The sequence below is a fragment of the Pseudophryne corroboree genome, chromosome 1 (assembly GCF_028390025.1).
Source record: "Pseudophryne corroboree isolate aPseCor3 chromosome 1, aPseCor3.hap2, whole genome shotgun sequence".
NCBI lineage: Eukaryota > Metazoa > Chordata > Amphibia > Anura > Myobatrachidae > Pseudophryne > Pseudophryne corroboree.
In genome coordinates, this window is record NC_086444.1 from 125,778,165 (window position 1) to 125,804,989 (window position 26,825).

The 26,825-nt window shown below is 46.3% G+C and overlaps 1 protein-coding gene across 2 annotated transcripts in view; it reads right to left on the reverse strand.

Annotated features, from left to right (window-relative positions):
* Positions 1-26,825, reverse strand: part of PDE4D (phosphodiesterase 4D) — a 1,020,783-nt gene that overhangs the window by 798,402 nt on the left and 195,556 nt on the right. The window lies entirely within an intron of this gene.

The window sequence follows — 26,825 nt, forward strand, 5'->3', positions numbered from 1 at the left end:
TCTATGATGGTAACAACGCCAGGATGCGGCTGTTGTACAACACCTGTTTTGGTCATTTGGAAAAAGTGCTGAGAAGCTGCGGATGAGGAACTGGAAACTATAACATGATTCATCTGTAAACAGTATTTTGTGATCAACCCTTTACTAGAAGCTGCAAAGTAGTGATGTGCACCGGAAATTTTTCGGGTTTTGTGTTTTGGATTCGGTTCCGCGGCCGTGTTTTGGATTCGGACGCGTTTTGGCAAAACCTCCCTGAAATTTTTTTGTCGGATTCGGGTGTTTTTTTACAAAAAACCCTCAAAAACAGCTTAAATCATAGAATTTGGGGGTAATTTTGATCCCATAGTATTATTAACCTCAATAACCATAATTTCCACTCATTTTCAGTCTATTCTGAACACCTCACAATATTATTTTTAGTCCTAAAATTTGCACCGAGGTCGCTGGATGACTAAGCTAAGCGACTCAAGTGGCCAACACAAACACCTGGCCCATCTAGGAGTGGCACTGCAGTGTCAGACAGGATGGCACTTCAAAAAAATAGTCCCCAAACAGCACATGATGCAAAGAAAAAAAAGAGGTGCAATGAGGTAGCTGTGTGACTAAGCTAAACGACCCAAGTGGCCGACACAAACACCTGGCCCATCTAGGAGTGGCACTGCAGTGTCAGAGAGGATGGCAGATTTAAAAAATAGTCCCCAAACAGTACATGATGCAAAGAAAAAAAGAGGTGCACCAAGGTCGCTGGATGGCTAAGCTAAGCGACCCAAGTGGCCGACACAAACACCTGGCCCATCTAGGAGTGGCACTGCAGTGTCAGACAGGATGGCAGATTAAAAAAATAGTCCACAAACAGCACAAGATGCAAAGAAAAAAAGAGGTGCAAGATGGACGCTGTGTGACTAAGCTAAGCGACACAAGTGGCCGACACAAACACCTGGCCCATCTAGGAGTGGCACTGCAGTGTCAGACAGGATGGTATCTCCAAAAATAGTCCCCAAACAGCACATGATGCAAAGAAAAATGAAAGAAAAAAAAGAGGTGCAGGCATCGCAACCGACACAATTGGACTCTCCTTGGGGATTTGTGATTTAGAAGAACGCACAGTTCTTTGCTGTGCTTTTGCCATCTTAACTCTTAAGTTTTCTAGCAGGAGGATGAGTGCTTCCATCCTCATGTGAAGGTGAACCACTAGCCTTGAACATAGGCCAGGCCCTCAGCCGTTCCTTGCCACTCCGTGTCGTAAATGGCACATTGGCAAGTTTACGCTTCTCCTCAGACGATTTTGATTTAGATTTTTGGGTCATTTTACTGAGCTTTATTTTTTTGGATTTTACATGCTCTCTACTATGACATTGGGCATCGGCCTTGGCAAACTACGTTGATGGCATTTCATCGTCTCGGCCATGACTAGTGGCAGCAGCTTCAGCACGAGGTGGAAGTGGATCTTGAACTTTCCCTATTTTACCCTCCACATTTTTGTTCTCCATTTTTTAATGTGTGGAATTATATGCCAGTAAGATATCAATAGCAATGGCCTACTACTATATATACTGCGCACAACTGAAATGCACCAGAGGTATGGATGGATAGTATACTTGACGACGCAGAGGTATGTAGAGCAGTGGCCTACTGTACCGTACTGCTATATATTATATACTGGTGGTCAGCAAACTGTGCAAAACTGAAATGCACCACAGGTATGGATGGATAGTATACTTGACGACACAGAGGTAGGTAGAGCAGTGGCCTACTGTACCGTACTGCTATATAGTATATACTGGTGGTCAGCAAACTGTGCAAAACTGAAATGCACCACAGGTATGGATGGATAGTATACTTGACGACACAGAGGTATGTAGAGCAGTGGCCTACTGTACCGTACTGCTATATAGTATATACTGGTGGTCAGCAAACTGTGCAAAACTGAAATGCACCACAGGTATGGATGGATAGTATACTTGACGACACAGAGGTAGGTAGAGCAGTGGCCTACTATACCATACTGCTATATATATATATATATATATATATATATATATATATATATAGTTATACTGGTGGTCAGCAAAATTCTGCACTGTCCTCCTACTATATACTACAATGCAGCACAGATATGGAGCGTTTTTTCAGGCAGAGAACGTATAATACTGGTGGTCACTGGTCAGCAAAACTCTGCACTGTCCTCCTACTATATAATACTGCTGGTCCCCAGTCCCCACAATAAAGCAATTAGCACACTGAACACAGATATTTGCAGCACACTGAGCACAGTCAGATATGGAGCGTTTTTCAGGCAGAGAACGTAGATATTTGCACTTGCAGCACACTGAGCACAGATATTTGCAGCACACTGAGCACAGATATTTGCAGCACAATTTGCAGCCCACTGAACATAGAAACTGAGAGGACGCCAGCCACGTCCTTTCACGATCATCTCCAATGCACGAGTGAAAAATGGCGGCGACGCGCGGCTCCTTATATAGAATACGAATCTCGCGAGAATCCGACCGCGGGATGATGACGTTCGGGCGCGCTCGGGTTAACCGAGCAAGGCGGGAGGATCAGAGTCTGCCTCGGACCCGTGTAAAATGGGTGAAGTTCGGGGGGGTTCGGATCCCGAGGATCCGAACCCGCTCATCACTACTGCAAAGGTGAGTTCTATAAATCAGAAAAATATATATACAGTAAGAATTACTGTTAGTCCCTATGCTTGTGCTGTTGGTTTGAACGTGCTGCCCAAAGAAATAATGCAGCAAAAGTAAAAGCTGTTGGACAGTCAGGATGCGTGATGTAGCTAATGAAGCCACGACCTTTCGGAGTGTAAACAAGTTGTATTTGTGTGCTAGACCGCGGGGGAATCATGGACAATTCTGGATTATAATGCCACACATTCCTCCTCCAGCTGCCACTCTGTAAAACGATGCACATGATGTTCTCACTGTCAGAGTTTATCACGTCTGTCACATAGGATGGTGGCTGAAATCTATTAACACCTATTACCCCGTCTGCAGATGGAACTGGCTTCATGAAAGTAACGTATTAGAATATATTACTGTTCTGTCTGCCGTATGGGCCACTAGAGTAATCACTACTCTGGGCACTGTGAGTGAACGTGCCCGGAATTATGTACTGTGCACTCCACGTGCTCTTGTTTCTCTATCCACCAATCCCTACTTATTAGCGCTGGCAAAACCAGGTGAGTGTGAAACAAACAGCCAGCAGAAAATGGGAATAAGTGATTAATATTAATACACATAAAAAAAAACAACCCAGTTTATGTCGGCCCTTAGGGTAATTGGTCTATATGTTATATAGGTATAACGGGATTTGTTTAATTTTCCGGCTGTCGGGATCCCGGCGGTCAGGTTACCGTCATCAGAATCCCAACAGCGGACAATACCGCCAGCTGGAATCCCGGCGCAACAGTACTATTCCCACTCGTGGGTGCCCTCAGCATGGTGAACGCAGCGAGCCCACAAGGGGACTTTTGCGCTCGCCCCGCTGCCGGCATTCTGTCCGATGGTAAATCATACTGAACCCGGTACACCATCTGCTTACTGGTATTGCTAGCGTGGGTAATGCACTGTCGAGTCCTGGCAATAAATAAAATCAGGGCAAGAACAATACAGAAAAACAAGATAGCAAAAGTATAACGTAAAAAATAAGAATTTACTTACCGATAATTCTATTTCTCATAGTCCGTAGTGGATGCTGGGACTCCGTCAGGACCATGGGGAATAGCGGGCTCCGCAGGAGACAGGGCACATCTAAAAAAGCTTTTAGGTCACATGGTGCGTACTGGCTCCTCCCCCTATGACCCTCCTCCAAGCCTCAGTTAGGTACTGTGCCCGGACGAGCGTACACAATAAGGAAGGATCTTGAATCCCGGGTAAGACTCATACCAGCCACACCAATCACACCGTACAACTTGTGATCTGAACCCAGTTACCAGTATGATAACACAAACGAAGTAGCCTCTGAACAGATGGCTCACAACAACAGTAATAACCCGATTTTTGTAACAATAACTATGTACAAGCATTGCAGACAATCCGCACTTGGGATGGGCGCCCAGCATCCACTACGGACTATGAGAAATAGAATTATCGGTAAGTAAATTCTTATTTTCTCTAACGTCCTAGTGGATGCTGGGACTCCGTCAGGACCATGGGGATTATACCAAAGCTCCCAAACGGGCGGGAGAGTGCGGATGACTCTGCAGCACAGAATGAGAGAACTCCAGGTCCTCTTTAGCCAGAGTATCAAATTTGTAAAATTTTACAAACGTGTTCTCCCCTGACCACGTAGCTGCTCGGCAAAGTTGTAATGCCGAGACTCCTCGGGCAGCCGCCCAGGATGAGCCCACTTTCCTTGTGGAATGGGCCTTTACAGATTTAGGCTGTGGCAGGCCTGCCACAGAATGTGCAAGTTGGATTGTACTACATATCCAACGTGCAATCGTCTGTTTAGACGCAGGAGCACCCAACTTGTTGGGTGCATACAATGTAAACAACGAGTCAGATTTTCTGACTCCAGCTGTCCTTGAAATATATATTTTTAATGCTCTGACAACGTCCAGTAACTTGGAGTCCTCCAAGTCGCTAGTAGCCGCAGGCACCACAATCGGCTGGTTCAAGTGAAATGCCGAAACCACCTTAGGGAGAAATTGAGGACGTGTCCTCAATTCTGCCCTGTCCGAATGGAATATCAGACATGGGCTTTTGTATGACAAAGCTGCCAACTCCGAAACTCTCCTGGCTGAAGCCAGGGCCAACAGCATGGTTACCTTCCATGTAAGGTATTTTAAATCTACCGATTTTAAAGGCTCAAACCAATGAGATTTGAGAAAATTTAGAACCACGTTCAAATCCCACGGTGCCACTGGAGGCACTATTGGGGGTTGTATATGTAGTACACCTTTGACAAAAGTTTGTACTTCAGGCACTGACGCCAATTCCTTCTGGAAGAAAATTGATAAGGCCGAAATTTGAACTTTAATGGACCCCAATTTGAGGCCCATAGACAATCCTGCTTGCAGGAAATGTAAGAATCGACCCAATTGAAATTCTTCCGTTGGAGCCTTCTTGGCCTCACACCACGCAACATATTTTCTCCAAATGCGGTGATAATGTTGTGCGGTCACTTCTTTCCTGGCTTTAATTAAAGTAGGAATAACTTCCTCAGGAATGCCCTTCTCTTTTAGAATCCGGCGTTCAACCGCCATGCCGTCAAACGCAGCCGCGGTAAGTCTTGGAACATACAAGGTCCCTGCTGAAGCAGATCCCTTCTTAGAGGTAGAGGCCACGGATCCTCCGTGAGCATCTCTTGAAGTTCCGGATACCAAGTTCTTCTTGGCCAGTCCGGAGCTACCAGTATTGTTCTTACTCCTCTTTTCCGTATAATTCTCAGTACCTTTGGTATGAGAGGCAGAGGAGGGAACACATACACTGACTGGTACACCCACGGTGTTACCAGAGCGTCCACAGCTATTGCCTGAGGGTCTCTTGACCTGGCGCAATACCTGTCCAATTTTTTGTTGAGGCGAGACGCCATCATGTCCACCTTTGGTTTTTCCCAACGGTTCACAATCATGTGGAAAACTTCTGGATGAAGTCCCCACTCTCCCGGGTGAAGGTCGTGTCTGCTGAGGAAATCTGCTTCCCAGTTGTCCACTCCCGGGATGAACACTGCTGACAGTGCTACGACATGATTCTCCGCCCAGCGCAGAATCCTTGCAGCTTCTGCCATTGCACTCCTGCTTCTCGTGCCGCCTTGTCGGTTTACGTGGGCGACTGCCGTGATGTTGTCGGACTGGATCAACACCGGCTGACCCTGAAGCAGCGATTTTGCCAGGCTTAGAGCATTGTAGATCGCTCTTAGCTCCAGTATATTTATGTGAAGAGACGTCTCCAGGTTTGACCACACGCCCTGGAAGTTTCTTCCCTTTATGACTGCTCCCCAACCTCGTAGGCTGGCATCCGTAGTCACCAGGACCCAGTCCTGTATGCCGAATCTGCGGCCCACTAACAGATGGGCAGTCTGCAACCACCACAGGAGAGACAACCTTGTTCTCGGTGACAGTGTTATCCGCTGATGCATGTGCAGATGCGATCCGGACCATTTGTCCAGCAGATCCCACTGAAATGTTCGTGCATGGAATCTGCCGAATGGAATCGCTTCGTACGAAGCCACCATCTTTCCCAGGACTCTTGTGCATTGATGTACTGACACAGTTCCTGGTTTTAGGAGGTTCTTGACAAGTTCGGATAACTCCCTTGCTTTCTCTTCCGGGAGAAATACCTTTTTCTGAACCGTGTCCAGAATCATGCCCAGGAACAGCAGATGTGTTGTCGGGGTCAATTGAGATTTTGGAAGATTTAGAATCCACCCGTGTTGCTGAAGCACTACTTGTGTTAGCGCTACACCGACTTCCAGCTGTTCTCTGGACTTTGCCCTTATCAGGAGATCGTCCAAGTAAGGGATAATTAATACGCCTTTTCTTCGTAGAAGAACCATCATTTCGGTCATTACCTTGGTAAAGACCCGAGGGGCCGTGGACAACCCAAACGGCAGCGTTTGAAACTGATAATGACAGTCTTGTATCACGAACCTGAGATACCCTTGGTGTGAGGGGTAAATCGGGACATGTAGATAAGCATCTTTTATGTCCAAGGACACCATGAAGTCTCCTTCTTCCAGATTCGCTATCACTGCTCTGAGTGACTCCATCTTGAACTTGAATTTCTTTATGTACAGGTTCAAGGATTTCAGATTTAGAATAGGCCTTACCGAACCGTCCGGTTTCGGTACCACAAATAGTGTGGAATAATACCCCTTTCCCTGTTGTAGGAGGGGTACCTTGACTATCACCTGCTGAGAATACAGCTTGTGAATGGCTTCCAAAACCGACGTCCTTTCTGAGGGAGACGTTGGTAAAGCAGACTTTAGGAACCGGCGAGGGGGAGACCTTTCGAACTCCAGCATGTAACCCTGAGATACTATCTGCAGGACCCACGGGTCCACTTGTGAGTGAACCCATTGATTGCTGAAAATCTTGAGTCGACCCCCCACCGTTCCTGAGTCCGCTTGTAAAGCCCCAGCGTCATGCTGATGGCTTTGTAGAAGCCGGGGCGGGCTTCTGTTCCTGGGTAGGGGCTGCTTGCTGCCCTTTCTTACCCTTTCCTCTGCCTCGCGGCAGATAAGACTGTCCTTTTGGTCGCTTTTTATAGGAGCGAAAGGACTGCGGCTGAAAAGACGGTGTCTTTTTCTGTTGGGAGGGGGTCTGAGGTAAAAAAGTGGATTTGCCGGCAGTTGCCGTGGCCACCAGGTCCGAAAGACCGACCCCAAACAATTCCTCTCCTTTATATGGCAATACTTCCATATGCCTCTTGGAATCCGCATCACCTGACCACTGTCGCGTCCATAAACTTCTTCTGGCAGATATGGACATCGCGCTTACTCTTGATGCTAGAGTACAAACATCCCTCTGAGCATCTCGCATATAAAGGAAAGCATCCTTTAATTGCTCTAGAGTCAATAAAATACTGTCCCTATCCAGGGTCTCAATATTTTCAGTCAGAGAATCCAACCACACTACCCCAGCACTGCACATCCAGGCTGAGGCTATTGCCGGTCGCAGTATAACACCAGTATGTGTGTATATACTCTTCAGTGTAGTTTCCAGCCTCCTATCTGCTGGATCCTTGAGGGCGGCCGTATCAGGAGACGGCAACGCCACTTGCTTTGATAAACGTGTGAGCGCCTTATCCACCCTAGGGGGTGTTTCCCAGCGCGCCCTAACCTCTGGTGGGAAAGGGTATAATGCCAATAACTTCTTGGAAATTAGCAGCTTTCTATCGGGGTTAACCCACGCTTCATCACACACGTCATTCAATTCCTCTGATTCTGGAAAAAATACAGGTAGTTTTTTCACCCCCCACATAATACCCCTTTTTGAGGTACCAGCAGTATCAGAGATCTGCAAAGCCTCCTTCATTGCCGTGATCATATAACGTGTGGCCCTATTGGAAAATACGTTTGTTTCTTCACCGTCGACACTAGATTCATCTGTGTCGGTACCCGTGTCGACTGACTGAGGTAAAGGACGTTTTACAGCCCCTGACGGTGTCTGAGACGCCTGAACCGGTACTAACTGGTTTGCCGGGCGTCTTATTTCGTCAACTGACTTTTGTAATGTGCTGACATTATCACGTAATTCCATAACTAAAGCCATCCATTCCGGTGTCGACTCCCTAGGGGGTGACATTACCATCATCGGCAATTGCTCTGCCTCCACACCAACATCGTCCTCATACATGTCGACACACACGTACCGACACACAGCAGCCACACAGGGAATGCTCTAATCGAAGACAGGACCCCCTAGCCCTTTGGGGAGACAGAGGGAGAGTTTGCCAGCACACACCAAAAGCGCTATAAATGTATATAAACAACCCTAGAAGGTGTTGTTTACTATATATGCGCTCTTAATATATAAATATCGCCAATTTATGCCCCCCTTCTCTTTGTTACCCTGTTTCTGTAGTGCAGTGCAGGGGAGAGACCTGGGAGCCTTCCTCACCAGCGGAGCTGAGCAGGAAAATGGCGCTGAGTGCTGAGGAGAATAAGCTCCGCCCCTTTTTCGGCGGGCTTTCCCCCGGTTTTTAAGGAACTGGCCTGGGTTAAAATACATACATATAGCCTTAATGGCTATATGTGATGTATTTATTTTGCCACTAAAGGTAATTATATTGCTGCCCAGGGCGCCCCCAGCAGCGCCCTGCACCCTCCGTGACTGAGTCAGTGAGCCGTGTGACAACAATGGCGCACAGCTGCCGTGCTGTGCGCTACCTTCAAGAAGACTGAGGAGTCTTCTGCCGCCTGCTTTCCGGACCTCCGTTCTGCCGTCTCTTCAGCGTCTGTAAGGGGGATCGGCGGCGCGGCTCCGGGACGAACCCCAGGCTGACCTGTGTTCCGACTCCCTCTGGAGCTAAGTGTCCAGTAGCCTAAGACTCCAATCCATCCTGCACGCAGGTGAGTTGGAAATCTCTCCCCTAAGTCCCTCGATGCAGTGATCCTGTTGCCAGCAGGAATCACTGAGATTGAAACCTAAAAAAAAACTTTTCTAAACAGCTCTTTAGGAGAGCCACCTAGATTGCACCCTCTCGGACGGGCACAAAAACCTAACTGAGGCTTGGAGGAGGGTCATAGGGGGAGGAGCCAGTACGCACCATGTGACCTAAAAGCTTTTTTAGATGTGCCCTGTCTCCTGCGGAGCCCGCTATTCCCCATGGTCCTGACGGAGTCCCAGCATCCACTAGGACGTTAGAGAAATAACCAGAAATCACATAACGCGTCAAATTCTACTGAATTGCCTCTGGCACTTTTTCTTATTAATTGAAAAGCAATTAGGAAACAATCACTGGAGGCTCTCCCAATCATAATGAACACCAGGGTTTATGGGCCTGATTCAGAAATGTATTCTAGTACATTCGCAGCTGCGATCCCGTACACAGCGGATGTACGACTATAAGCAAATGTCACATTGGATCTCTATTGTAATACCAACAGGCGGCTTTGCAGATCCAAGCAACTGCATAAAATGCAGTGGCCACAAATTCTTTGAACATGGACATTCCGAGTCCCCATGGTCACACAGAATGGCAGCGGAAATTGAGACACTGGCGACATGTTTTGAATGTATGGGAATTCAGTTATAGGCCGAGACACCCCAAAAAACAGTTGCAATGCGCCTGCAATTTTGCCACCACTCCCTCAAATGGTCCCTGACTGTCAATCACTGCATTTTAGAGGCATTCACAATTTACTGATAATCACTCAACTCCATAAATATTGGCACTGTGTGTAACTCTGAAACAGGCCCTATGCTGATAACTTAGAAATAAGAGTGGAAGATGGGGGATGAGAAGAATGACAGATAGGGTGATAGGGGTAGATGTACCAAAACTTGGAGAGATAAAGGAGGCAATTCTGAACGCAGCACCCACGTCCAATTGGTCTGCGCACGTGCACCGGCACAACCCTTCTCTTTGCGGCCACATCCAGGTGATTGACAGCAGCGGGCGTTGGGGGGCGGCGATACAGAGTTTTGCTGGCGTGGTGGGCAAAATGTGTTGGGAGCGTTTTTGGGGCGGCTGCGTGATAAAATAAAAAATGGTGACGGACAGTCTGCCAGCAGAGTCATGCTGGGCGGCCTTGTCCTGTGCAAGACGGCCCTCAGCATGTGAGGAGATGGACGCAGATCTTGCTGCGGATGCAACGATCTACGCCCATCTCTGAATAACCCCCCAAGTACCAGCCAATCAGCTCCTGACTACCATGTTACATGCTGTGTTTCAAAAATGGCAGAAGCGGCGGGATGTAATGGAGTTCGAGATCACTAGAGGTGCAGGATGGCGGCCGATCCCGGACATTTTTCTTTAAAGGGCAATAATTTACAAGGCATGGCTTTGCTTTGGAAGGGTTTGCCCCTTAAAAAAAGGTCAGAGATCGGCCGCTATACCGCACCTCCAGTGATCTCAACCTCTATTACATCCCGCCGTTAGGATCTGATTGGTTGGTAGTTTATCTCTCTCTCGTTTATCACTCTCAAAGGCTTAGTACAGATGTGTCCACTTACATCTAGCCTCCCTGCATGTTAAACAGCACTTCTAGTCATGCCATGCTGTGGAGTGACCTGGTAGCACCGAGCATCTTTTACAGGCAACTTTTTCCATTAAAATGTGTCTTAATTGCAAAACGATGCGAATGGGCTGCACAAGCAGACTATGGGGTATATGCAATTCCAGCCGAATTGCGGCTTTTTTTCACCCGTTTTAAAATTCGACACATTTCGACCGTCGACGTCTGGCCGACCGGTGCCGGAATTCGACATATTCAATAAAAAACGGATTAGACAGTCCCGCTGTCGAAAAACGGACGAATTGACGGATAGTGTGCGTCCTGGATTCGACTTTTCCGACGGCGCAAAAATGGTTAAAAAACACCGAAAAAAATTGCGTGGGGTCCCCCCTCCAAAGCATAACCAGCCTCGGGCTCTTTGAACCGGTTCTGGTTGTAAAAATACGGGGGGGGAAACGGACAGGGGATCCCCCTTATTTTTAGAACCAGCACCGGGCTCTGCGTCCGGTCCTGGTGCAAAAAATACGGGGGACAAAAAGCGTAGGGGTCCCCCGTATTTTTTGTACCAGCATCGGGCTCCACTAGCTGGGGAAATAATGCCACAGCCGGGGGACACTTTTATACCGGTCCCTGCGGCCGTGGCATTAAAACCCCAACTAGTCACCCCTGGCCGGGGTACCCTGGAGGAGTGGGGACCCCTTAAATCAAGGAGCCCCCCCCCCTCCAGCCACCCAAGGGCCAGGGGTGAAGCCCGAGGCTGTCCCCCCCATCCAAGGGCTGCGGATGGGGGGCTGATAGCCTTGAGTAAAATGAAAGAATATTGTTTTTTTGCGGAAGAACTACAAGTCCCAGCAAGCCTCCCCCGCAAGCTGGTACTTGTAGAACCACAAGTACCAGCATGCGAGGGGAAAAACAGGCCCGCTGGTACCTGTAGTTCCTCTGCAAAAAAATACCCAAATAAATACAGGACACGCACACCTTGACAAGTACAACTTTATTACACACATGCCGACAGACACATACTTACCTATGTTCACACACCGACCTCTGTCCACTTGTCCAAGTAGAATCCGGGGTACCTGAAAATAAAATTATACTCACCTAAATCCAGTGAGGTCACCTGCGGTCAGCCGCTCACGGCGAGTAACCTCACCGCTGACCGCAAAGTTCCCACCATTGAATATAATGGAGGGGCTGTGCGATGCGCTGTCTGCCAGCTCAGACGCGCATAGGCAATCAGGAGAGTGCCACGACGTGGCGCTCCCTGATTGCCTGAAGGGACCCTCAGTGACAGGAGTCACGGGGGGTCACAGCATTCGGGGAAAGGTGTCCCATGTGTAAACACTTTCAGTCCGTGTGGATCAGGTATGCGGTTTCTTTTTTTGCCAAGTACGAGGATTACAAATAATAACAGGACACTGGATTTAGGAGAGTATAATTTTATTTTCAGGTACCCCGGATTCTACTTGGACAAGTGGACAGAGGTCGGTGTGTGAACATAGGTAAGTATGTGTGTGTCGGCATGTGTGTAATAAAGTTGTACTTTCACGGTGTGCGTGTCCTGTCTTTATTTGGGTATTTTTTTTGCAGAAGAACTACAGGTACCAGCGGGCCTGTTTTCTCCCGCATGCTGGTACTTGTGGTTCTCCAAGTACCAGCTTGCGGGAAAGGCTTGCTGGGACTTGTAGTTCTTCTGAAAAAAAACAATATTCTTTAATTTTGCTCAAGTCTATCAGCCCACCATCCGCAGCCCTTGGATGGGGGGGGTCAGCCTCGGGCTTCACCCCTGGCCCTTGGGTGGCTGGAGGGGGGGCCCATTGATTTAGGAAGGTCCCCACTCCTCCAGGGTACCCCGGCCAGGGGTGACTAGTTGGGGTTTTAATGCCACGGCCGCAGGGACCGGTATAAAAGTGTCCCCCGGCTGTGGCATTATCTCCCCAGCTAGTGGAGCCCGGTGCTGGTACAAAAAATACGGGGGACCCCTACGCTTTTTGTCCCCCGTTTTTTTTGCACCAGGACCGGACGCAGAGCCCGGTGCTGGTTCTAAAAATACGGGGGATCCCCTGTCCGTTTTCCCCCCGTATTTTTACAACCAGGACCGGCTCGAAGAGCCCGAGGCTGGTTATGCTTAGGAGGGGGGAACCCCACGCATTTTTTTCTTGATTTTAACCCATTCCCACCCCTTCCCACTAAAAACCATGCTCTCTCTATTTTAGTCAGTTAAAAAAATATATATTCTTTTAAAAAATATATAAATAATACTTGTGTCCCTCTAGTAGACAAACCAAGTACATAATCCCTTCTAATATAAATAGATATGCTATTAGCAATAAAAAAAAAGACAAAAAAAAACATGTTTTAAATTTTTTTTATTAGATTCCGCCAGCAAAGTGAGGCGGAAGGAAATTGACGATATTACTGTCGAAAAGCACTAAAGTCGAATCGAGATTCTTCAATTGAATATACTTTTGTCGAATTGCCGCATTTTTACCACAGCAGACATGTCGAATTTTCAAAATGTCGAATTGCAAAAAGTCGAATCTGAAAAGTCAGTTTTTTGGTCGAAAAGTACTGTATTGCATTGTCGATTTTTTTTTTTGTGTCGAAAATGCCCCGTTTTTCGACATTTTCGGGAATTCGACCACAATTGCATATACCTATATGCTGATTAAAAATAGTATTTTGGTACCTACCGGTAAATCCTTTTCTCTTAGTCAGTAGAGGATGCTGGGGATTCCAAAAGGACCATGGGGTATAGACGGATCCGCAGGAGCTTGGGCACACTATAAAGACTTAAACTGGGTGTGAACTGGCTCCTCCCTCTATGCCCCTCCTCCAGACCTCAGTTAGAAAACTGTGCCCAGGAGAGATGGACAATTTCGAGGAAAGAATTTATTGTTATAAACACGGTGAGTGTCATACCAGCTCACACCTCAAACACACCGTAGAACGTGGCATTCAGTAGAATACCAGCCAACGGCATGAACAAAACACAGCCACATGCTGAGAGAATATGTAACACAACCCGTGTGTCCACAGAAGCAAAAGTACGACCCCACATGCTATGTCATGAACAACGGTAGCAACCGCCAGACAGAGAAGACACACCACCAGGGTGTAACCAAAAGCAATAACTGCAGACACCGTACGCACTGGGACGGGCGCCCAGCATCCTCTACGGACTAAGAGAAAAGGATTTACCGGTAGGTACCAAAATCCTATTTTCTCATATGTCCTAGAGGATGCTGGGGATTCCAAAAGGACCATGGGGTTTATACCAAAGCTCCAAAACGGGCGGGAGAGTGTGGACAACTCTGAAGCACCGAATGAGCAAACAAAAGGTCCCCAACAATCATGGTATCAAACTCGTAGAGCATAGCAAAAGCGTTTGATCCCGACCAATAATCCGCTCGGCAAAGTTGAACCGCCTAGACTCCTCGGGCATCCGCCCAAGAAGAGCCCATCTTTCCATTAGAATGGGCTTCCACCGACTTCGGTCACGGCAATCCAACCGTAGAACAAACATGCCAAATCGTATCACAGATTCAGCGTGTAACAGACAGCATACTGCAGTCGCCCCAAGCATGTTGGGAGCATACCGGACAAACAGAGCCTCTGTTTCTCCAAACTGAGCCAAATTGATGACTTACATACTCAAATCCCTGGCTAGATCAAGGGAATTTGAACCAGCTAATGCCTAAGTAACCCCCGGCATCAAAATAGGCCGATTTCTGCGAAACCCAGAAACCACTCTTGGTAGAACTACCAACCGAGTACTCAATTCCCCTCTATCCACCTGAAAGATCAAACAAGGCTCTTGTGAGACAAAACCACCACTTCCGACACCCGCCTTGCGGACGTCAAAGTCAAAAAGCCTGACCACTTTCCAAAAGAGAAATTTCGTAAAGAAACTTAATAGGCTTGCCTCCACATCGGCTTGTAACGTATGGATAAGCAGGACCTAGCTGAAAGTCCTCCATATGAGCCTTCCTGGATACACACCGAGACACATAATTACTTCAACAACGGTTGTAACGCTGTGCCGTCAGTTCTTTCCTAGCCTGAAGAATTGAAGAAACAACTTCACTGGGAACACCCATTCGGCTTAGGATACGACATTCAACCGCCCCGCCGTTAGACGCATCCGCGGTAAGTCCTGATACACGCCCCGATCTTGTTGTAACATTACCTCATGTAAAGGAAGAGGGCAGTAATTTTCTATGAGTAAACCATGAAAACTGGATAGCCAACCCTCTCTGGTTAGACCGGTTTTCAGAGGATCATCGGAACCATCGATCATCTTACGCTTACCACTGTCAGAAAAGTGAAAGCGGAGAGGCCACCTAGACCGACAAAAAACACCCACGGTGTCACGAGGATGTCCGCCGCTATATCCTGAGTGTCCCTTAACCTGGAACAATCTCCTTGAGGCCTCTCGTTGAGGCGAGACGCCAACATGTCCAATTGCGACACTCCACAAAGCCTTGTCACGTCTGGGAAAGCATCTCGATGATGACAGTATTTTTCCCGGCTGGATATCATGTCCGCAAAGGAAATCTATTTCTCCGTCGTTTACCTCCGGAACGAAGACTGCTAACATAGCGTTTACCAGAATTCCACCTCAACTGCAAACTGTGCATCTTCTGCCATCTCCGCTTTTTCCTTGTTCCGCCCTAGCGGCTTACTTACGCCATTGCTGACAAGGCTTCTGGCAGAATTAACACGGCAGAACACAAAGAATACGTTCGTCTAAAATAGCTCTTAATTCAAAAAAGCTTACAGCAGACAAGTTTCCCAACTTGACCTCAGCCTCTGGAAATACGTCCCTTGCAAAGGGCAATTTTAATGATATTCTAAATGTGGAATATTTTGTTTTTTAATAATTTTTTGGAATACATTTTTAATTTCCTAGAATGTGGATTGCTTAGACCTACTCATTTCATATGTGACCACAAGCGCTTTATATGTTGTTTTTTGTGTACGTCCCTTGCAAAGGACTGCTCCCCAGCTTCGGAGATCTATATGCACGGACACCAAGATCTAAACCTGGATCCCTAACCTTCATTCCTCTGGAAGGAAAGAACCGAGCAGACACCACAGGAGCGATGTCCTGGCCGTTTTGATTATATTCCGGTGCATGCGCAGGTGAGACCCGGACCACATTTCCAACTGGTCCCATGAAAACCACTCTGGTATTAGACCTGCTCTCCGAAAAAGGCCTCTCATGCCACATCCATCTGTCTTATTAATGGAACCTACTGATGAGGTGTCACCTCAAAGCCGATCCAACTCTGGATCCTCAGACCTCTTTCCACAGGAAAAACACCGAACCTTAACCGGTCAGTATCTACTCTGAAACCCACTTCTGACATCTGCGTCGTTGGGAACAACAGGCCAATTCCTGCTCCGAAGAACAGCCAGAGATAAACAAGGATATGCACCTTTTTACAGGGACAACCAGACAATGTCCTGAACGTGACGCACCTCTGTATGGCGTCGCGTGTTACCTCCCCTTCCATAGGGGAGAGGCAAAATCTATTAGAAAAACCAGTAAGGGGAAACAACCGTAACTCAGAATGTTCCCCTTTGGCTTCTATAAATGACTCACAGGTCCTAGTCTATTCCTGGACTAATTGAAAATTAGTCGACAAGTGGTCACCGGAGTGGGGACCAGCCAGATAGACTCAGCGACAAGTGGTGTATGTAGTGGAAACAGAAACTACGTCCACTTCTGCGAACCTAACAAGGCTGCAGAACACTTACCCTTTCACCTTCCACTGTCTACACAGAAAAGGAAAAAAGAACGGTCTCGAACCGGTTAAACGACTGCATCCCACAAAAGAATGCGTCATCAACCGTTGTGAAGGAGGTTAACTCACGAATTTAGACTTACCAGCGGATACCGCCGAGATTGACTGAAGAGAGGCCCCACCAAACAGCTGTATACCTCCCACCAGCATCTCCCGGAGACCTCCTCCGCATTTTTCCGGTCACACCACCTGCTGTCACGTGGCAGCCTGCTGTAATGTTATAAGGAAAAATAAACATAGGCAAGCCTACCCACTCTGGGTAGGATAATTCTATCGGATGCTTACCCGACTACCACACTCCCTCAAGTGCATGCATTGCAAATAAGGTCAAAGTATAGAAATAAAACTTCACTTAGCTGCCTGTGTATGATCCTTTGCGACCGGGCTCTGCGTCGACTAGGAGCTGATTGTCATAACTTTCTCTCCGCGTTGTGAAGAGACTAATATTCGGACTCCTTGAGAGGATCGAAACCAACTCGTCCCGGCCAATCTAGAGCTTAATCAACAGAGCGACCAGCACATGATAAGAATACCATTATTTCAGCATTCATGGTTATACATAATGTAATACACAATAAAACACCCATATCATAATCATGCATATATAAAGTTATATCTACACATATATACACATATAGACATAACCTATACGCAAGCGGATTGTCCAGACCCGTCAGGTCCCTAGTGACAGTAGTGTGTTGTGAATGTGTATGACAATGTACTGACGTGCCTCTGATGTGGATCTACCAGGAACTTTACGGCCGACAGAAACTGAGTAAATGTCGACAGCACGGAATAGTAAGCGGGCAAAAATAATAATAATAATAATAATAATAATAATAATAATAATAATAATAATCTTGGAACCCCAAGGGGTCTGAGGGAAGCATACCTCTACAATTGTAATAACACTCCCCCTACTTATATATATATATATATATATATATATATATATATATATATATATATATATATATAAAATATATATATATACCAATACAGGCACAAGGCAATAACAGCCTGTTAATTCTTTTACCCAGGAATTACCGTTGATGCCGACAGGGCATTGACCGACCACCGTGTCTCCCCTAGCATGTTTACTTGTTTTTAAGCACACAAAAGTAACCTGCTAATACTTAGTTGTTTGAATAAAGTACCGGCAAGCGTCGGCGAAACCGACAGTTATCCCCACAGGCGCCTTTGACAAAGCCCTCACACCTGTCGACCCATGTCGACTAACCAATAGTGGGTAAATAAAAAGGGAAACAGTGTATTTATGTATTACAACAAGGATTCTGCGTCCATTATCAATCCTAATGCTATATGACACCCATACAGCATTAAAACACTCTGTGCCCCCCTTCCTTCTTAGTACACAGCAAGTCCCGGTAGGGGACTTAGGAAAATGGCGCTGACCCCTCTGTGAGGGCTAAGCTCCGCCCCTTCCCGGCGCGCTTAAGCCTGCTCGACAAAAAATATATATATAACCCTATATTGAGCCGGGGGACCCTATACACAGGGAGATTTCACCTCTGGGAGGGCAACAGACCCCAAACACTATGTCCCCCACTGTGTTTGTGCTTGGCGGGGACAGCAGGGAAAAATGGCGCTGTGTGTGAGGCTAAGCTCCGCCCCTCTCGGCGCGCTATAGCCCCCCATATATCTAAAACCAATCAGGCCGAGCACTAAATATAGGGTAAAGACTCTATATCTACCCAACACCATGTTGCTCAGGGCGCCCCCCTGCGCGCCCTGCATCCCAGGCAACCGATCGGCATGCGGGAGCCCCGGCGCGTCGCGCACCCGCCGCTCTCAAGGCGGGTCCTCGTGTGCGGCGCCCGGGAGCTCCAACTATCTTTGCTGCCCAGGGCGCCCCCCCCGGCGCCCTGTACCCATGGCGGCCGACGGGGACCACAGCATAACGCGCCTGCGGGGGTCTGTATACGGAGCCCCCGGCAGCGCGAGTAAGAAACTGTTAATAACTAACTCGCTGCCCAGGGCGCTCCATCCCCCCCCCCCCCCACGCCCTGCACCCGTATAAGCGGTGGCGGGGAAATTGTTGTTAAAGTATGCTGGCGGGGGATGAACCGTGGTGCCTCGGCACCTAAATGCTTTTTTGCCAGTTTTACACATTAAGAAGACCAGTAACTTCCTGTGAGTGCCGTTGGTGTGTGGGAGCATGGAGCGCAGACTACCACTGTACCTCCGTTACTGAAGTCTTTTGCCGTCTGAAGTCTTCTTTTCTTCCAATACTCACCCGACTTCTTTCTTCTGGTTTCTGTGAGGGGGGTGATGGCGTGGCTCCGGGAACAAGCAGCTAGGCGCACCAAGTGATCGAACCCTCTGGAGCTAATGGTGTCCAGTAGCCGAGAAGCAGAGCCTTGAAACTCACAGAAGTAGGTCCTGCTTCTCTCCCCTCAGTCCCACGATGCAGGAAGCCTGTAGCCAGCACGTCTACCTGAAAATAAAAAACCTAACATAAAGTCTTTCAGAGAAACTCAGGAGAGCTCCCCTAGTGTGTGACCCATCACTCCTGGGCACAAAGTCCAACTGAGGTCTGGAGGAGGGGCATAGAGGGAGGAGCCAGTTCACACCCAGTTTAAGTCTTTATAGTGTGCCCAAGCTCCTGCGGATCCGTCTATACCCCATGGTCCTTTTGGAATCCCCAGCATCCTCTAGGACGTATGAGAAACATGTATGTCATTGTCTATAATCTATCTGTGACTGCGGCTGTATCTGCATATGAAATGCTGTGCTGCAGTGTTTTCCAAGAAAACACGGTAACGTAACATTTTGTATACAGACACATACTGTACTGTATGTAACATAGTAACAGAGTAACTAAGGTTGAAAAAAGACAATTGTCCATCGAGTTCAACCTATTTGTGGTCTCCTATGCAGTCTTATTATTGGACTAGTTATTTTTATGTTATGACTAGTTAAATTAACTATAATGCGTGCCTACGCACCATAACCCTGAATATCTTTATACAATAGGAATTTATCTAACTTAAAGGTGTTGACTGAGACCGCCATTACTACTCTCTCAGGCAGGGAATTCCAAACACGCATTGTCCATACTGTGAAAAAACCTTTTCGCCTCAATGTGCGGAAACTCCTCTCCTCTAACCTAAGCGAGTGACCACGTGTCCTCTGTGCTGATCTTATAGAAAACAGGTCCCTCCCAAGCTCTGTGTATTGACTCCTTATATATTTGTAGATGTTGATCATGTCCCCTCTTAGTCTCCTCTTTTCCAATGTAAACATGCCTAGCCTTGCAAGCCTTTCCTCGTATTCCAGCGTCTCTATGCCCTTGATTAGTTTGGTTGCCCGCCTCTGAACCTTTTCTAGCTCTAGGATATCGTTTTTGTAATGTGGTGCCCACAATTGCACACAGTATTCTCTTCCATAATGAGAGGAGGAACCAAGAGAAGAATCTCAGTCCTAGTCCATAAATAAAAAGGGAGAGGTAGAATCTCTTGGTGCTTATTTTCTACGCATAAACATCGAGCTCATCATGAGCCCCTTCATGTTTATTATTACCATATTCAATGGCCCAAGCTAGAAGACTAACTACTGCAGCTCAATGCAAATGAAAGTTACAGATCCTACTGAGAAACAGACTCTTTAATCACTTTTTTCCCTTGATAAATGACCTACTTCAAAAAGGCACAGTAGACAAAAAAAAAAAAAGATGAAAGACGTGAACATAAAACTGAGCGTGGAAAAAAAAAAAGTACTAACTATTACATTAGCAATGGAAAGATTGATTTTATGTGTGCTTTAAATAGGATACATTTTGCAGCATTAAATATTGAAAGCTAGTTTGCTATACATAGAAACTGAACAGCTGAAAATCTGGTTTATGTTGACAAATCACAGGAAGAGAGATCTGCCATCCTGTCGTCATTCCTCCTTTATATTACCTCAAGGTTCCATAATAGTATTCCCCAGGTGAAACGTGGACTTGTATACGTCGATGAACAATAAAGTTCCAGAACCTTGAATATTCTCTTTTGTGGCACTCAATATTCTCTTTTGTGGTATGCAATCACTGCAAAAGGTAATTGCATAGTATTCGTCCTTCACTTCTTTGTTGTTTGAAACAATGATCTTCATCTGCCGCGTATATTTTTCTCCACGGAGTCGGAGAGAATCTCACAGAACAATCACAACACTCAATTATTTTGCCACCAGCTCTAAATTTGTTGTGCTATTCTTGAGTTGTTAATCTGCTCCCGAACTCTCCCCGAGCTGTTAATCTTTTCAGTGGAGCAAAGGTTCTCTGTCCCCACACAATCAGACTATTACTGTGGACTCAACATCATGTTTAATGTAATACCGCTTAACGTGGAATGACAGATATGTGTGGCCTTACTGTGTATTACTACAATGCACACCTCCCAACTGTCCAGATTTTCATGGGACAGTCCCGTTTTTCCCAGACTGTCCCACTGTCCCACCCAAGGGCTGCAGTGTCCCGCAGCGGTGGGGGCAGTTAGGAGACCCTCTCTTACACTGCTCTGCTTAGAGACACACTCTATCACCACTGCTTAGCAGAGCGGCAGTGAATAGATGCTGGGCACATGCTCACAGCGTCTATTTACCGGCAGAGAGGAACAGGGGGCACAGAGCTCTGTTCATGCCCCCATACTGACAAAATGGGGGTGTGGCTCGCAATTGCCCCCTACATGTGAGGCCACGCCTCCTAATTTCTGGCATCCCTCCTGAGGACTTCAAGAAGTTGGGAGGTATGCAATGCACATGTACGCCAGAAATAGAATAAAGAATGGCGAATGCCAAGATACTGCTCCTTTTTTTGTGTAACAGTACAGATGTGTCCTCAAACATATACACTCAATACGCCATGCAGCGGGAGTTGCCTGGCATGAGCCAGCCGACAAGTCCCGTGCAACTCCATTAGCGTCGGGTGTCTTTTTTTGACGAATATGCATCTTATTCGCTATGTGAATAGGATGCACAAGCAGACTCTGTTGATTAAAATGATATGCGGCATGCCTATATTCTCTGTGCATCCACAGCTGTATCTGCATACAAAATGGTTCATTACAGTGTTTTCTAGGCAATCACTGTAACGTACCATTCATAATCAGATACAGCTGCAGTCGCACACAGAATATAGGCACACTGCATATCATTTTAATCAGCTAGTAAAGACGCTCGGCACTACCGAGTCACGCCATGGCATGGCGTGGCTAGAAGGCCTGTTTAAGGTGCAGGGAGGCTAGATGTAAGTGGACACACCTGTAGTTTTGCCATTTGAAAGTTGCGACAAATTGGCAGAGGATTGGGAATCACCCCCCAGCTGCAGAACAGTAAATCCAGCGATTTAGAAGAGAAAACTGGCGTCACCTTGCGACGGTTTAGTAATTTTACCTCTATGGGTAATTTTGTTGCTAGTTATTTTTTAAACCCTTGTTATGAATGTTCTAATGGCCATATCACAATAATGAGTTCCGGCACAATGCAGTGAGTGTGGCAAGAGGTAGCCACGATTCAGGGGCAGTCCGCCCGCACCAAACAAAAGCGCTATTCATTTTGTGAAATCTCTTCATTTACTATCATTTACTTAGATAGCGCCAGTATATTCCGTTGCCCTACACATTTTACAAAAAAATAGGAACATTGGGCCCAGTGTCGGACTGGGGCATGAAGGGCCCACCGGGGGAATGCAGTTAAAGGGAACCATACTTAGGGGTGTGGCCAGCCTTCAAAGGGGGTGTGGCCAGCATCCACAGAGGCTTGAAATACACAATAGTTTAGTGCAGTGTAATGCAACATATCTACCATGTATAATACAAGTGCACAGTCTGGAACCTGATACCTAGAGGAAGATGTGGGCCCCCAGGCAGTGGTGCCTACCAGTGGTTTCCCTGGTACCCCTGTGGGCCAGTTCGACCCTGATTGGGCCTAATTCAGATCTGATAATATATGTGCTAAATTTAGCACATCTACGATCAGTTTATCTGACATGCGGGGGGACGCCCAGCACAGGGCTAGTCCGCCCCGCATGTCAGGCCCTACCTCCCCCCCCCCCCTGCCCCGTAAGGGTGCAAAAGAATTGCGCTTTTGCACCCGGCGAGTAGCTCCCTGCCTGCGCAGCCTAACAGCGCTGGCAGGTGGCTACCTGCCGCGTCCCAGGCGGCTGTGTGTGACGTCACGCAGCCCGCCCCCGCAACGGTCCGTACACGCCTGCGTTGTCTGGACCGTGCCCCGCCAACGGTGTGCTAATCCCGTTGGCACTCCCCCTCCCACCCTGCGATCGTCTCTGCCTGATTGACAGCATCTCACTGGGCCTCACTCATTATTAGCATCTCACTGGGCCTCCCTGGGTACGCAAGCAGTGCGCTTGCAGCTTCAGACTGCAATCGCTGCCGCTGCAGTGATCCAGTCTGAATTACCTCCATTGTACAAACAATGCTCAAAGTTAAAGCAAAAATAAACCCATAATGATACATTAGTCACTATAGAAGGACCATATTTTTGCTGCTAAGTTAGCCAAAAGAGTTAGGTTCTAATATGTTTTAATTGATATTTCTTTCTGTTGCAATGTCTTACATGGTTGGTGTAATGGTTATCATTGTCTGTCCTCTCCATATTTGCATTGGTTACCTCCAAGTACTTGGGTTTCCTGCTACAAACCAAACACATTGGTAGGTGTATTTTGAAAAAAAAATAAAATCTGGAGAATCGGCACAATTTAACAACTAGAACACTAAACAGATCCTAATCCCACCGTCAAGGCGTGCACACCCAGTGTATAACATAGATAACATAGGACTGGAGAGGAGCAATAAAGTAAGGGATCAGGACCAGATACAAATTTCTGTCCTCCCCCTCCCCCCCCCCCCCCCCCAACACACACACACACACACACTTTACATGCCCCACCATCATTACATGGCTCCGCAGCCCCATCACATAAGATCTTAGAAAATATATTCTAATAAAAATGTAATTACTGTATTGAGATGCATGCACTCTTGCATTGACATGTATGGAAAAGCAGTACATACAGTGGTGCTTGAAAGTTTGTGAACCCTTCAAAAAAAATTTTTAAAAAAATTATACGTGCTCATTTTCTTATTGAGAAAATAGAACCAATATTACATATCTGTGTGTGGCAAAAGTATGTGAACCTTTAGGTTTAGCAGATATTTTGTAGGTGAAATTAGAGTCAGGTATTTTCAATCTACGGGATGACAATCAGGTGCGAATGGACAACCTGTCTTTTTAAAAAAGGAATCTATCAAAGTCTGATGTCCACAATACATGTTTGTGGAAGTGTATCATGCCACGAACAAAGGAGATTTCTGAGGACCTCAAAAGAAGAGTTGTTGATGCTCATCAGGCTGGAAAAGGTTACAAAACCATCTCTAAAGAGTTTGGATTGCACCAATCAGTCAGACAGATTGTGTACAATTGGAGGAAATTCCAGACCATTATTACCCTCCCCAGGAGTGGTCGACCAACAAAGAACACGCCAAGAGCAAAGCATCTAATAGTTTGTACGGTCATAAAGCAACTGAAGGCTTTTCTGACATTAGCTAATGTTAATGTTCATGAGTACACCATCAGGAGGACACTGAACAACAATGGTGTGCATGGAAGGACTGCAAGGAGAAAGCCACTGCTCTCCAAAAAGAACATTGCTGCCCGTTTGTAGTTTGCTGAAGATCACCAGGACAAGGCAGGAGGCTGTTAGAACAATGTTTTTTTGGATAGATGAGCCTCAAATAGAGTATTTTGTATTAAATGAGAAGTGTTATGTTTGGAGAAAGGCGTACACTGCACACCAGCTTAAAATCTCACACCATCTGTGAAACACAGTGGTTAGGGCCTCTTTTGCTGCATATGGCCCAGGACAACTTGCCATCATTGATGGAACAATTAATTCTCAATTATACCAGAATATTTAAAAAATAAATAAAAAGAAAAATGCCAGAACATCTGTCCATGAGCTGCATCTGAAGAGAACGCGGGTCATGCAGCAAGACAACCACCCAAAGCAACAAGTCATTCGACCAAAGAATGGTTAAAGAAGAATACATTTAAAGTTTTGGAATGGCCAAGTCAAAGTCCTGACCTTAATCCAATCAAATTGTTGTGGAAGGACCTGTATCTAGCTGTTCATGGGAGGAAACCCACCAACCCAACATAACAGAGTTGAAGCGGTTTTGTATGGAGGATTGGGGTAAAATACCTCCAAGTCGATGTTCAGGACTAAACAACAAATACTGGAAACGTTTACATGCAGTTATTGCTGCACAAGGAGGTCATACCAGATACTGAAAGCAAAGGGTCACATACTTTTGACCCTCACAGATATGTGATATTGGATCACTTTCTGCAATAAAAAAATTATCATGTCTAATTTTTTTGTCTAATTTGTTTGATTTGTTTCTCTTTAATTTTATGACTTGTGTGAAAATCTGAGGTAGTTTTAGGCCAAATTCCAGCAGAAATATAGAAAATTCTGAAGGTTTCACAAACTTTCAAGCACCACTGTATAACATAAAAAAAAAAAGGAATTTAAAAATAGTAATAACATGCTGAAATACAAACTTGCCAGTGACAGTGTCAGGACTGCGTCGGAAGACTGGGTTCCACTGACCCCAGTGACCCAATTCCTTAGGATATTCTGAGCAACCAAAGGATTGCTCAACAGTCCGATGGTATAGCTGATGTTGCGCTTTTGTGCGCACAATTGTGGATTAGAGCTGTAGCCGGTGGGGGCCTCAATAGACAGGCATCGTTTTGAGAATGTCAACACAATGTCAATATTAACCATTTTGACATTGGATGAAACGTCAACAATGTTCGGTTGGTCTAATTCTGCCCTTTACCCTAACACTTACTCTCACCCTAACCCTTCGGAAATTTTGATACTGTATTATGACAATGTCAACATTTCTCAGGTGTCGACATTAATGTTCAGTGCTGACCTTCTGCTGTCAACATTATGAATGTCAACATTTTAAATGTAGACATTCTGACTTCATACCCAACAATCCCTGTATCCATAATTGGATCCTAAAATTGCATGTCGGCTGCTCCCAACACAAAGGCGTTGGCAGCAGGCAATAAAAGTTTTCTGGAAGCTGCCTGGATTTCCTATGAAGTGACTATCATTGGTGGACGACTCTTTCATATATCTGACTTATCACCTATTTGTAGATGTCAACTTCATTTGTTTTTACCAAGTGAAAAAGGCACAAAAGACTGATTATGCTGCTAATAAATATTGGTACTGTACAAAAAAAGGTAATGTCATTTATTACAAACAGAAACAAGGTTGCGTGTGATTTGTCGACAATGATGATGCTGACAATCATAAGGTCAACATGAAAATCCCAGCATGGTCAAACCGTCGACATGCCGCATGTCATGTGACCGTCACTTCTGGGTCAGATCTCTGAAGGACTGTCACTTTTTGCCTCTATCTGTAACCCTAACCCTCCCCCTAGTGCCTAAACCTAACCTGCCCTACCTGCAGCTTAACTCTAACTCCCCCTTCTCCCCCGCAGTCTAACTCTAACTGTCGGCATCGTCAAAATGTCAGTAATCTTCAGTGACAGTCCCAGGACCATGATGGTAAGTGGGTGGGTGCAGTCCATGTACAGAGTATGTAGTTTGTAATGGCAGACTAAAGAAGCGCTACAGTTATTACTCATGCTCCGGTGTTCTTCTTATACATAGCAACACAAGCATAACATGCCCCGTCTGGCACCCAATGTTCTGTGGCTGCACCATCTTGGGGGTGTATGGCTATGTTTCAATGGCAGAGGCATGAAAGAAGCCTGGTACTTGTACCCACCCTCCACCTAACAATTGGCATCCCAGAATATTCTAGAAGTAGACTATAGAGTGATTTAACATTTTACCTCACACCTTCCCTGAACACCTAATTTTTGTTAGTTTAAATGTAAATACTATAATAAGCTGAAAGCCAAAACTCTAGAGTTTACATACAGGAACGTAAAGTCTGGCTTGGTGCACCTTTGCTTATCTGCCCTCTACTTATGTTCTTTCAGCTCAACTGTTTTTTTTTTTGTTTTTTTTAGGTATTTACATCTTAGACATGCTCTCTGTGCACAGTGGGTGAGTGTTGCTCATACATTTTCAGAATCTTCGGTTCGATAGCTAGTCCGTACCCTGACCGACTGAAGGTCCAACTCCCTGGTTTACTCCTCTCTGTTGTCATATCAAGGTACTAATGGGCTGTGTGATCTTAGATCTCACGGGGATGTGAACATGGGTGTTTTGTCTGAAGAGGATTGGGAAATTATACGTGGTTCTCCCAGGGCTGACACAGCATATGCCAGATATAAAAAATTCCTGCTTTATATC